The sequence below is a fragment of the Gekko japonicus genome, unplaced genomic scaffold (genome assembly GCF_001447785.1).
Source record: "Gekko japonicus isolate JY-2015 unplaced genomic scaffold, Gekko_japonicus_V1.1 scaffold862, whole genome shotgun sequence".
Classification (NCBI taxonomy): domain Eukaryota; kingdom Metazoa; phylum Chordata; class Lepidosauria; order Squamata; family Gekkonidae; genus Gekko; species Gekko japonicus.
In genome coordinates this window covers 221,401-233,615 of record NW_015173699.1, presented here as the reverse complement: position 1 = coordinate 233,615, position 12,215 = coordinate 221,401, and positions in this window count along the sequence as shown.

Below are 12,215 nucleotides of genomic sequence, written 5' to 3'. Positions count from 1 at the left end.
GGGAGAGCAGGAGGAAAGATTTGCTAATACATATATCAGAGAATCAGTGAAACAATCTCCATAAGGGAAAATGTTCTCAAGGTCATGTATCGGTGCTATCTGACCACAGATAGGCTAAGAAAAATAACTTTCTGCATCAAATGTATATTAGAGATGTAAATGACATATGGGCTTATTTATTTAGAGATGTCCTTTACATCTATTATATACATTTGATGCAGAAAGTGTTATTTTTCTTAGCCTATCTGTGGCCAGATAGCATGAGTACATTACTTTGACATGCCTAGTGGCATTGTCCAGTTAAAAAAGTGTTTTGGAATAAGGTATTTAAGTTAGTGAGATACAAAAAGATCCTGTTACAGCTCTTTTGAATATCATGCCCAAAGGGATTCCAGTTAACAAGATGCATTTAATGGGTAATTTATTTACTACAGCCAGAATGTTAATGGCCATGGCATGGAGACAGGAAAAAGCACAAGAAAATGGGAAATGGTGAAGGAAAGTATGGTATATGATGCTAGTCCCTTATGAACCTTCCTGACCATTACGGTCACCTTCAGAGGGCCTTGCCAACATGGCAAGAGATGAGCAGCAGTGGTTTGCCATTGCCTCCCTCTGCATAGCACCTTTGGTTTTCTTTAGTGGTCTGTCATCCACATATTAACCAGAGCCAACCCTGCTTAGCCCCCAAGCTTTCACAAGCTCGGGTTAGTCTACTAGCTCAGGCTAGGCTACTATTTTATTGGAGATCCTTATGTATTCAGTTGCGATTCCTGCTAGAAATAAAAAGATGTGGACAATTGTAACAAAGTGTGTGTTGGAGGGTACACCACTTGCAGTAGTTCAGCAATGAGTTAGGGAAACACTGGGGTCCTGTGTTCTTCACACCAGTACCAAAATGCATCATCACTGAAGCTTGATTGAAGTTTTTCTCATTACTGTCTTCCTCAAGCTGCGCGCGGGGGGGGGGGGGGGGGGGATTCTGACTGTTGAATTCCTGCTCATCATGCAGTTAGCAGTTCAAGCACAGGAACCTAGCCAGAAAAAGGTGGAAACCCTAACACTGTTTAATGGCATTCTTTGTGATATATTTGGGAGCTTAACACTTCTGCTCAACTAAATCAAGTTCCACACAGGGGGCGGGGGAAACACTGCTGGAATTTTTCCCATGCATTCCATGTTACCTTTCTATATCAAAGGGTGTATTCCCCCCCCCTCCATTGCTTTCCAAGGTGTTCTGCTGTATCAGCAAGTTGGAGACTTCCATTGCTTTGCACTATTGCCTGAAATTTTGCTAAAGTTTCAGTTTTGCAGACTGGTTGTACAATCCAGAATCTATCTATTTGATGTTTCTGGCTCCAAGACACTCAGCACAGCAAACCTCACAATCACCCTGTGAACTGGGGTAGAAAGGACAAGCCCAAGGTAACCCAGTTAATTCCATGGCTGACTGGGGATTTGAATGCATTCCTGACCATAACACTACACTGGCTCAGAGTATGTTTGATAGGGAGGTCAGTGCTGAGAACCTCAGTTTTCATTATTAAAACAGCAGATTTTGTCACACTGTAGGCTGAAGAAACAGGTTTTAGAAAAATGGGGCTTTTAATCCTCTTCAGGTTGCCAGCTCTGGGTTGGGAAATACCTGGAGACTTTTGGGGGTGGAGCTGGGTGGGGTTTGGGGAGGGGAGGGGCCTCAGCATGGTACAATCCCATAGAGTCCACCCTTCAAAGCAGCCATTTTCTCCAGGGGAGCTGATCTCTGTCAGCTGGAGATAAGTCGTAAAAGCGGGAGATCTCCAGGCCCCACCTGGAGGCTGGCAACCCGAAATCCTCTTGGGAGAACATTTGGGCCCCAGGAAAACGTATTAGCCACACTGAGCCCATTTTTTGGGGTAGGGTGGAGTATAAATTTAATGAATAAATAAATATTAACACATTCTGATGCTCGGTACCTGTACATTTCCGCAGGAGGAAGATTCCACTAAGAGCCTTCCCATCACGATTGTTCTAAAGGAGCTGAGTGTCACCTGAAAGTAACTAGCTTGCAGAGAAAATAAAAAGGCAGAACCATTTTCTTGGAATACTAGAGTTCCACAACAGGAACCTGTCTTTCCCCTCTGTGGGCAAAGGTTATGATGGTGTTACTATTTGAGAAAGCAAAAGAGAAGAACTGAGTTGCATTGTAGGGAAAGGAGAAGTAGAAATGTTATATCTGGTGGATCCTAGTCACTGAAATGTTTTGGCAAGCTTCAGTTTAGGAAATTACAGCTTGATCCAACAACATGTTTTCTCACAAGTCAGTCTTGCTGAGTTCACTGGGACACAGAGGTGGTGTGAATATTGGGCTTGCCAAGTTGCCACAGGGATACAGCCAAAACCAGCATCCCTGCAGAGGCTTCCCTGCCCCACCTTCTGCCATTTGGCCTTGTCCCGTTGCAAAGAACCACACCCATTCCATGTTCCTGACAGCCACTCATGAGGATGTGGTTATTCACAAAGTAGGGGCTTCCAAACAGTACTCTCTCTGTGTGTGTGTAAGTACATCATACTCTCTAAGATCTCTTTTTTTCTTGTATCATCTATGTGGTGAGTACATTCATGTAGCTCCAATTTCAAAGTCAACATGCTTAGGTTTGCAGCTGTAGGACTGTCAAAGATGGGTGAGTGCTGACACATTTGTATATTGTCTGGCTTGAGCTGCTGAAGTAGTGGATGCAGGAGGGATTTTGGCTCAACAGGGCTGATTCCCTGCAAAGCCAAATTTTTGTCCTGGAACGGGCGCAGCATTGTATGCGTCACTGACGAACAAACTGATGAGTGTGTGCGTGTTTGTGTGTATGTTTCCTCAGGCCATCCAACTATTCCAGCAATTTTTCTTCCAAATCCTCATAATGTTACCAAATGTGTATATTGCCCCGGGACATTCGTGTGAGGAGAGAAATGCTCAACAACACATCCCCATCCATCTGCCTACCAGGCTGTACATCTGGGGATCTTTGAGGGAGAAACTGTGCAATGTCCACACGCTCCTTGGCCTCCTAAGCTTCCTTCCAAGGCTTGCAGCACTTTGTGCTGACTTCAGACGATGCGTCTTCAGAGGACAGAAGCCACATGGTGCGCAGAGCAATCAAATCACCCGTTTTTATTTCTTATGCCTGAAAAAGAGAAACTGCAGACTCCGGGTAAAACATAATAGTTTATTAACCCTGTTGCAGAGGGGGGGGGGGAAGTGAAACACAGAGAGAACTAAAACAAAAAGACACCATTTGTTTTTGTTTAGGTTTTTTTTAGAGCAATTGTCTGGCTTAGCATTAAAAATGGCTGCTATTCATTTGTGTGTGCTAATTAGTTTCAGACTCTACACATTTTAAATGCTGCAATGTTTGGGACTGAGACTTTACAAAAATCTAGAATATGGGAGAACAAAAAAAAACTCTGTTGGTGCTGGCAAGCTAGGGAATATTTGCATCGGTTTGATTTTGTTCTAACCCTAGGGATCAGATGCATTAAGCATCATAAGTGACTTTGCATACTACCTAACCATGAGTTAAACATCCTGCCTTCCCCTTCCCATGGCAGCTCCTCTGATTTTCACAAAATGCTGCTCCTAGAGGACAGGAGAACCTGGAGACCAGCTTTTTTTGGGGGGGAGGTGTGCTGCACAAGGAAGGGGGAATCAGTGGAAATTGCAATTTAGTTTGAAGTTATTTTGAAGTTAGGGGTGCCAGGTTGCCCACGGCTGCTCAGTAGAGCAGTGGGTGCAAAATAAGGGGGAAATCAGCATTGTGTGATGCTGCAACATCACATCCACATGCAGATGTGACATCAAGTAATGCTGATGTCCATAGTCCATGCCCCCCAATCCTCCCAGGGGTTGCCAGCCACCTAGTCCTCTAAGGTTGCTAACACAGAGGGGTCATTTCTGGGGGTATTGCGGGGGATCGCAGTTCCCCCGGGTGAGGTACGGGGGCGGGGCACATGACGCACATGACAAAGCCCTGCCCCCTGCTTCCGGCCCTCATTCAGCCAGGAGGAGGCAGGAGAAGAGGGAGGGTAAGTTGCTTCCTCCCTGCCTCTCCCCACCCCTGCCTGCCTGGGGCCAGGGAGGGCCTTGGCGGGGCTTCCTCGCACTCCCGCCGGCCTTGCAGGTCCACCGCCAGGCCCCTCATGGGGCTTGGCAGTGGAGCTGCAAAGCTGCCGCCGCCGGCCGGGAGCGTTGGGGGCGGGGTGTGTGGCCTTATGACACACTTCCGGTGATGTCAGGGGGTGTGGCATATGCTAATGAATTATGCTAATGAGTTCCCCTAGCTCTTTTTCTACAAAACGACCCCTGCTAACACATGACATCAATCATTCTTGCACCAGGGTGAGGTCTGGGGGTACAGATCAGACCAGCCTGGGGGCACAGCCTAAGGTGCATAGCAAGAAGAGACAACTGACCAAGTTCCTTGCTCATCAAGTGGTGATTCCTGGTCTTCCCCCAATCTATATGCCCATTGGAAAGAAACCACAGCTAGGCCAATATGAAAGGTGCAATTGCTGGCTGAAGATGCTGGCGGAAAATGTTGACTCAGTGTGCAACGACAATAAAAAAGGCCAACGCTATGCTGGGGATTATTAGGAAGGGAATTGAAAACAAATCAGCCAGTATCATAATGCCCCTGTATAAATCTATGGTGCAGCCTCATTTATGCCTTATGTTAATAATCTCATTTGTAGCCAGTTATGTCTCATTTGTAGCCAGTTATGTTAATAATCAACTGGTATAAAGATCAAGAATTGTGGAACTCTTTGTTCATCTCTAAGCTGTAAAATGATTTCAGAAACATAACCATGTAATGACCTTTCGAATTCAGAAAAAAATACATTTTAGCAGAAATGATCAATAGTTCAATTAGTATAAAACACTTTTTGCTTAGATTGGCCTCATAGCTTTCATTTTAGAGATGTCTGTTTTCTCTCAGACATCATACTCCTATAAAGCATGATGGATGTCCCTTGTTTCAGACACCACATTTTCAAAGTGGCCTGTATTTTTGACATCTGATCCAGCAAAACAAGTTAGCCAAAGTATTAGTGGAGGGACCAATAATAATGGAATTCTTGCCTCTATTCCAAGTCAAAAGTACAGTCCAGACATATTTATTGCTTTAAGTACATCTAACTGTCTTTTGCTCTGGTGTCCAAATTTAAAATTAAGACTACTTCCAAAACCTGCCTGCTTATAACTGTCTAAAACCCATACACAAGAACAAAAGGCATGCAATACCTTTACAAAATGACACAAATCAGCACGCAAGGTTTAAAGGTCTCCAGAACTCTGTGTTAGGCTAGATATTACAAAAATGTTTAAAAATATTATTTATTTATTTTATTCGACTTATATCCCACCCTCTTGTCATGCCTGCCCCTGCTGATGACCCTGCTGAGGCACCTGCCAGCCAGGAGCATGTGGAGTTGACACCACAGGCTCCTGAGGAACATACTGCAGCAGAGACTTATAGGCAAAGACTGGCTCCTGTAGCAGAAAGCTCCCTAAGTGACAAGGAGGATAGAGCCTCCCAGGAAACACCTGCACAGGATCAGGCTCTGCTGCAGCACAGTGATTCCCCGCCAGATTCACCGCCAGCTGTGACCAGGCTCCGGAATCAACGGAGACAGGAGCTGAGAGATTGACGCCGGGATGCACGCATGCGTGCAAGGCGATCTCTCAGCCCTGAGTATTGACTGAAGCTTGACCTCGATCCCTGCCAGCTAACGAGTTAATTAGCCAGCACTGTATATCTTCAAGCCTGTTGCTGGAAGGAACTCGTGCTGGCAAACGTCGTTTGACAGGACCTGACTCCGTGTATCTCAGCTCCAGACTCCGTGGAACTCTTGTCGGTTTGATCCTCGGCTTTTGACCCTCGGCTTCGTTGACCCTGCTTTTGTCTCTGTACTCCTCTGGTATCGTTGTGATTTATGGACCTGGAACTCTGGTATGTCTGACACTGGCTTTGGACTCTGATTTAAACCTGTTTGAACTGTGCTACTTGATTTGCTCGGCTTGACCTCGGACTGCTCCTGGACTTTGCTTGCTAGCATCATGCCCCCTGGCCCTGCCGTGACACCTCTCCACATAATGAGGGTGGGTTACATCCAGTGTTCCCTCTAAGTTGAGTTAGTGTGAACTAGCTCACAGTTCTTTAGCCTCCAGATCACAGATTATTGTCTTGGCTCAGGAAGGATGGCTCCAGAGCAAACTAATTATGCAGTAACCAAATAGCTTGCTCACAACTTTAATGCCAGTAGCTCACAAAGTAGAATTTTTGCTCACAAAACTCCACAGCTTAGAGGGAACATTGGTTACATCAGATTCGATAAAAACACAATATACAAAATTTAACACAATTAAAACAACAGTAAAATACAGCCCTATCCTTTATCTGGTGCCCTTGTCATTAAAATTAAGGCCTCCCAGATGCCATCTCTGGTATGCAGTTCTGACCCGCTATATAATAATTGGTACGTGTTGCAGAGTTGGTGATTGTGCTATTTCAGCTTGCTATCAGGAGGCAAGTTGGATAGGAAGCCACCAAGGAAGACTAGGGTTGCTATACAGAGGATGCCAATGACAAACCACCTCTGCTGATCCTTTGCTTTAAAAAACCACAGTTGTGATTTGACAGCACACCATTATCAGAGGGGTTGGTATATGAGAAATTTGATTCAGAGAACACTTAGGTAAAGGTAAAGGTTCCCTTGCTCGGAAGCCAGTCGAGTCCAACTCTAAGGTTGCGGTGCTCATCTCCGTTTCAAAGCCGAAGAGCCAGCGCTGTCCGAAGACGTTTCTGTGGTCACGTGGCAGGCATGACTAAACACCAAGGCGCATGGAACGCTGTTACCTTCCCACTGAAGTGATCCCTATTTATCTACCTGCAATTTCTTGCTTTCAAACTGCTAGGTTGGTAGGAGCTGGAACTTACCTGGACATTATTTCAGACAGTACCATGCAGGTCTGCAGTCGAAGAGCTGGAATTGAGTCTGGTAGCACCTTTGGGATCAACAAGATTTTTGGGGTATAATTTTTGAGAGTCAGAGTTCCATTTGTCAGATATCTGACCAAATCTTGTTGGTTTCTAAAGTCTTACTGGACTCACCAGAGACCTTTGAGTAAATTTAGCAGTCATAGGATAAGGGGACAGGTTCTCTTATGGATTAAAAACTGGTTAAATGACAGGAAGCAAAGAGTAGGAATACACAGACAGTACTTTCACTGGAGGGAAGTAAGCAGTGGGGTCCTACAAGCATTGGTATTGGGGCTGGTACTATTTAATTTATTCATAAATGATCTGGAACTAGGGCTGAGTAGTCCAGTGGATTAGTTTGCAGATTACACAAAATTATTCAGGAGGGTGAAAACCAGGGCTGACTGTGAAGAGCTCCAAGAGGATCTCTACAAATTGAGTCAGTGGACAACAATGTGGCAAAAGTTAAATGCTGGTAAGTGTAGGGTGATATACAGCTGGACAAAAAATCCCAGCTTCAAGTATAGGCTAATGGAGTCTGAATTGACTGAGAGGGAAAAAGCTCTTGGGGTCATAGTAGATAGCTCAGTTAAATCAACCCAGTATGCTGCAGCAGTGAAAATGGCAAACTCTGTGTTGGGGATTATTAGAAAAGGAATTGAACATAAAAAACAGCCAATATTACACCCCTGTTGTGATCTGTGGTGCGGCCTCATTTGGAATACTGTGATCAGTTCTGTTCACCATATCTCAAAAAGGACATTGCAGAGCTGGAAAAGTACAGAAGAGGGCAACTGAGATAATATGGGGGTTGTAGCACCTTCCCCATGAGGAAGGCTGAAGAGTCTGGGACTTTTCAGATTAGAAAGGAAATGACTAGGGGGGGCATGATAGAGATTTATAAAATTGTGCATGGAGTGGAGAGAGTTGACAAAGAGAAATTTCCCCCCTCTCCCAAAACACTAGAACTCAAGGGTAGGGATGGGCACAAACCACATCACAAACCTAATTTCAGGAAGGTTTGTGGTTTGTAGGGTTTGTGCCCATCCCTACTTGAGGGCATCCAATGAAGCTGATGGGCAGTAGAAGAAGAAGAAGAGATTGGATTTATACCCCGCCCTTCACTACCCAAGGGAGTCTCAGAGCGGTTTACAAACTCCTTTCCCTTCCCCTCCTCACAACAGACACCCTGTGAGGTAGGTGGGGCTGAGAGAGCTCTGACAGCAACTGCTCTTTTTCAAGAACAGCTGTGCCAGAGCTTGTGACTGACCCAAGGTCACATCAGCAGGTGCAAGTGGAGGAATGGGGAATCAAACCTGGTTCTCCCAGATTAGAGTCCGCGCACTTAACCACTACACCACACCAAACAGTAGATTCAGGAAGGACAAAAGGAAAAACTTCTTTATACAGAGAGTGATTAAAATGTGGAATTTGCTGCCAGAGGATGTAGTCATGGGCATGGCAACAGGAATAAACAGCTTTAAAAGATAGATTAATGGAGGATAAGTCTAACAGTGGCTAGTAGGTGTGGTGACTCAGGGGAACCTCCACATTCAGAGCCAGGAGCAATATCAGGTGAAGGCTTCTATGCCCTGTTGTTGACCCTCCAGAGGAACTGGTTGGTCACTGTGTGAGACAAGATGCTGGACTAGATGGACCCCTGGTCTGATCCAGCAGGGCTTTTCTTAGATTCTTATGTCTTGATTCTAGCTCTGGACATTATTATTTTTCAAAAATGAGTGTATACTTTTAAAGAAACAGCAGCTGGAATTTCAAGTTCTTATATATCAGATAGTTAGTAGCCACCTTGTGGCAGAAGAATGGTGCAGTCTTCAGGAAGGGAAATGGTGCATATGTTCGCCCATGTACTTTGGATATTTATACTTTAATCAATACCAGTTACCATATTAATTCTACAGTACTATGGTACCATATTATCAGAGATTTTTTTTTCTTGCAAGAATGAATTCACTTCCACTTACTGTCTTACATGGATGATTTACAGGCCAAGAAACGGGATCTAGTGTTTATATCTGTGATAGGTCTTCAGTAGAAACTATTGAGCATTTTTTCACTTTCTGTGTAATTTATTTGGATCTGAGAAGAACATTTCTGGATCCTAATTTGAATAAGAAGCCTGTTCGCTCTTCTACCATTCATTGACTCTGTTAGCGGACCTGGAATTTAATATAACTTTAGATGTGTGCAAATATATAGCTGCTGCAATTAAACATCATTTGTTTTTAATTAATATTGAACAGCAATAACTTTTTTATTATATGGCTGTCTTTTTCTGGTCAAACAGCCTATAGGCTTAAAGACCTAGATGGTATGGGTAAATATATCAGATGGACGTTATTTATTTAGACATTTATACCCCAGTTCCCACTGCTTGGGAACTCAAAGCGCCTTACAACATTGTTCTCTCTTCCTCCTTTTTATCTTCATGAGACCCCTATGAGGCAGGCTGGGGGACAGTGGGTGGACCAAGGTCACCCAGTGAGCTTCCATGGTAGAAAGTGGATTCAAACCTAATTCTCTCTGGTCCTATCCTGACACACTAAGCACTATGCCACACTGGCTCAGAATAAACAGCAGTGCAGAAAACCTGCTGGTTTCTGCTGGCCAATGTTATGTCACATGTCTCTAAGTAAATGAGGCTGTTGTTGTTGTTGTTCAGTCGCACAGTCGAGTCCAACTCTTCGCAACCCCATGGACCAGATCACGCCAGGCCTTCCTGTCTTCCGCCGTCCTCTGAAGCTTGCTTAATTTCACGTTCGTTGCATCTATGACACTGTCCAACCATCTCATCCTTTGCCGTCCCCGTCTTCTTTGACCTTCAATCTTTCCCAGCATCAGGGTCTTCTCCAGTGAGTGCTCCCTTCTCATTTGGTGGCCAAAGTATTTGAGCTTCAGTTTCATTATCTGGCCTTCCAGGGAACAGTCAGGGTTGATTTCTTTTAGGATTGACTGATGTGATCTTCTTGCTGTCCAGGGGACTCTCAAGTTTCAACTAAATCAAGTCCAGCAAGTTCAACACTATAGCCTATGACTAGCAGCAGCCTTCTAGAATCCTATGCAAAGAAAAGTCCGACCCACTATCTGCTATGTGAGATCCTTTAACTGGAGACGTTAGGGACTGAACACAACCCTCTTCTTATGTTTTTCTCTTTCCTCACAAGCCATATTTAGTGAGGGACTGGGCAGTGTTGCATGGCCCTGTATCTGCAAGGCAAAACGTGCAACTGCAACGATGCCTCTCTGCTTGGGCTGTTGAGTAAGCTGGTATCTGGCATTCCATCTGTACTTGAAAACTTCCTTTATTAGTCCATACTGGAAATACAAACTTGCATAATTTAACGATTGTTGAGTGTGGGGGCTGCAGCTCAGTGGCAGATCATCTGCTTTGTATGCAGAAGATCCCGGGTTCAATCTCTGGCGTGTCCAACTGAAAGGATCAAATAGCGGGTGACAGGGAAGGACTCTGTCTGAGACCTTGGAGAGCCACCGTCAGCCAGAAAAGTCAGCACTGACCCTGAGAGACCAATGGTCTGACTCAGTTTATGGCAGTGTATATGTATTAGATTGTCTTTGTTGCACATTCTATATATAGTCTCTCCAGGCAGTGCTCAGGGCAGGCACTCCTGCTACCTTCACCCATGCCCATAATACTACTGGCTCCATAATCCAGTGGTTGGTTTCTGGTATGGTTTCCTTCAAGGATAGTTAACTGGTGATGGAAACAAAGCTCGGAAAAGAAAGAGTGCATAACTGTGTGGAAATAGGGTTTTGCCTCCAAGTGCTTTTCATCTGCCTCATACCTTTCTACTCTGAGACTAATTTACAGGCCTCTGTCTTAATTAAGAGAAAATGAACCATGTCACTAGCTCAATACTTCGCAAACTGTGCTGGCCATGATAATGTGCCAAGAGAGAGCTTTAAGTGTCTGTCTTTGCATCACCATCCTGGGCTTCCTTCCTTCTACTCACCTAGAATGGATAATTCTGTCCATCAGGACAATGTTCTGGCTATGTTACACAGCTGCTCCCTGTAGAAGAGAGGCCTAATCTTGACTGATCCTGCTGATTGCAACCGAACCACAGTTTGGTTTCCAGTCCTTGTTGCTCTTAGGCCCAAACCACGTTACATGAAAATGTGTGTAAATACCCTGATCAGATGAGGCAAATGAGTCTGCTTATAACACTGACCAGAAATTTATTCTCTAAATGTCTGCCTAGTGAGGACCTTCTCCATGCACCTGAGGAAAGTTTATGCTGGAATAAAATCTTGTTTCTCTGGTATTACTGGTCTCCTGCTTATTCTCTTAGTCATTGTTTGTGTCTTCAAGCCACAATGTCTTGAAGCAACTGGCCGGATTATTTTATCTACGATAAACTTCCCAGACATCTGCAAACCAAAGTTTCGACATGCTAATGATGGCCCATAGCTTGTATTTATATCTGCAACAACAGGAATGTTTAATTCTTGTAAACAGGCTTTGCAATATATTAATCTTCAAATGAGAGAGAACTAGCAGTCATCAGTAGTTAAGTAAAATGTGTCCTGGTTGTTTTCTTGCCTGCTTTAGAACGCTGAAAGTATGCTATTTGGATTCCAAAAGAGTTCAAGCCCATTTGATGAACAGTGTGATTGAAAAGCATGAAAATATGTGCATTAACTTTATAGTGTTGTTCTGTGGAAAAGCAAACGGCATACTTGTATTAATTATAGGAAAAATCTATTCTGCTAACTATCAGAGCTGACATGGTACTTAGGAGCAGGGCTATGGTGACAGGGAAAATGTCCAGCTTTCTGTACAGTGAATGTACATTTTCTTTATTGTCTGATCATATTCAAATACATATAGTCAGGGCTATTTTGGGGCAGCAACGGAGTTCCAGCTGGCTCCCGAGTTGGCCACGCCCAGCAGGAACTCATTAGCATAATAGGCCACACCCCTGACAGCACAGCTCATTAGCACATTAGGCTGCACCCCCATGTTACTAGAAGTGTGGTCATCCAGCCACACCCATCTTTTGCTTCTTATTATGTTTACCTTGTTTGTTGTCAACAGGGCTTTTTTTGTAGCAGGAACTCCTTTGCATGTTAGGCCACACACCCCTAATATAGCCAATCTTAAATTTCTGCTGTTAGGTGTGGCCTGTTATACTAATGAGTTCCTGCTGGGCATGGCCAACTCGGGAG